Source organism: Pyrus communis, chromosome 6 (genome assembly GCF_041283825.1).
Source record: "Pyrus communis isolate YQ-2024b chromosome 6, ASM4128382v1, whole genome shotgun sequence".
In the NCBI taxonomy this organism is placed as follows: Eukaryota; Viridiplantae; Streptophyta; class Magnoliopsida; order Rosales; family Rosaceae; genus Pyrus; species Pyrus communis.
The window spans coordinates 18,791,436-18,793,520 of record NC_142570.1 but is presented as its reverse complement, the minus strand read 5'-3'; positions in this window follow the sequence as shown (position 1 = coordinate 18,793,520).

Sequence of the window (2,085 nt, the reverse complement as noted above, 5' to 3'; positions counted from 1 at the left end):
CCAAGCACGGCTATCCAACGTGTTCAACAAAAAGGTCTGCCCAAGGTCTTTCGAAACTGGAGATCTTGTATTGGCATTACGAAGGCCCATCATAATAACTCACAAAATAAAAGGCAAGTTCACATCAAAGTGGGATGGACCTTACATAATACATGAGGTAACGACACTTACTTAATCATGGTAGAAGATGGCTTGAAAATCGGCCCCATCAATGGCAGATTCTTGATGCACGAGCCTAAACTGCACATGGCACAACACTCCTTGTAAGCACGAGCATAAAAGGTGACACCCAACGCTCCTCGCCTACACGAGCCTAAACAGCACACGGCACAACGCTCCTTGTTCACATAAACATAAAAGGCGACAACCAACGCCCTTTGCTTGCGTGAGCCTAAAATGCACACGGAACAACGCTTCTTGTTCGCATAAGCATAAAAGGCGACACCCAACGCTCCTGGCCCGCAAGAGCAAAAACTCTGTATGGCAAAATAAAACAAAACAAAACAAAAACAAAAAAATCACCATCATTATCACCATTAAAATTGCCAAAACCCATCACTCCCTTGAACTACATTATGACTTGATCCTTCCTCAACCGAGGGTACATAGGCAACTTGAAACTTCTAAAACTTCAAGTACAGTCACATCATCAACAAAAACAACAACACTTTGAAGAATAAAGAGCAAATTCAAAATGTGAATACTTTATTTCTTTAAAGGAAGAATTTGGATACAAAGCCTTATTACAAAAAGGGCAAAAGCAAAGAAGGCCTAAAGTACGAAAGATGGAAGACACTACTTGAAAGCTATGTCCCTAAAACCATAGCGACGATCTTCAAGCAAGCCTTCCAAAGTCTTCAAAGTCTTTACATCGATAGGAGACAAGGAGGGCACTTCCATGGCCGCACCTTTCCCTTGCTCTAGGCGTGAAATCTCCTCATGATGCTGAGAAAATGTAGCTTCATGCTCCGAGAGAACACCTTGAATGATAGATAAAGTTGACGTCGTCTTTAGGGAGAACAAACTTACGAAGACAACAAGCTAAGTAAGATTCTTCCACGTGCTCTGACGCTACACCAAGTTAGTCAAACACTTTCAAATCGGCAGAAGCATGGCGCTCAACTGAACCAATAACACTTGATGGATCCAAGTCTCCCTTCAACTTTGTTGTCTTGTTGCGGCCATTTTTCTTCAAAGGTCTCTTGCACTTCATGGAACCACTATACGAAAATCAGATCCATAAAGCCATCTTTAAGCTACTCATAATAAAACTTAGCAAATACGACCTTTCCAATAGTCGATAGGATGCCATTCTAAGAAATAACTTAGCTACGAATGCGATTGCCAAGAAGCTCAAATGAAGCCGGTGAATTGTCACCAGCATGGTGTGAAAGATTCCAAATAAGAAATCCTTGACATACATGCCTTCTTCTTCATAGTTGGTCCACCAAAATCTTTCACCTCCAAAGACACTTTAGAAGACCACGACTGAATATGCATCAAGTTGTCTTTTGCAGGAAGAATAAGCGCCTCAAGGCCAGTCAACAGTGCACAAAGCTTCTACGTTGTTCCCCTATCTTGTGAATCACTTTCCTTCACAAGAATGGTGATGGTATTTCTCCTAAAGCACTTGAAAAATACCATAGCTATAACAAGCTATAAATAGCAACTGTAGGGCATGGCAGCGGCAGCAGCAGTAAGAGGCAGGCCAGTGTCACCACCAAGGAAAGTTGTCACCAAAAGGAACTACACAGCGTAAAAATGCTGCAGTCTTTTGCACAACCCTACACGGTAAAAGTGACACACTACAACAAGCTCCAAGCAGCAACTGTAGGGCATGGCAGTGGCAGCAACAGCAAGAGGCAGGCCAACGTCACCACTAAGCAAAGTTATGACCAAAAGGCACTACATAACGTAAAAACATTGCAGTTTTTTGCATAACCCCACACGGTAAAAGTGACACACTGCAACAAGCTTTAAGTTACAACTGTAGGGCATGGCAGCAACAACAAGAGGCACGACTACGTCACCACCAAGGAAAGTTGTGACCAAAAGGCACTACACAGCCTAAAAAAGCTACAGTTT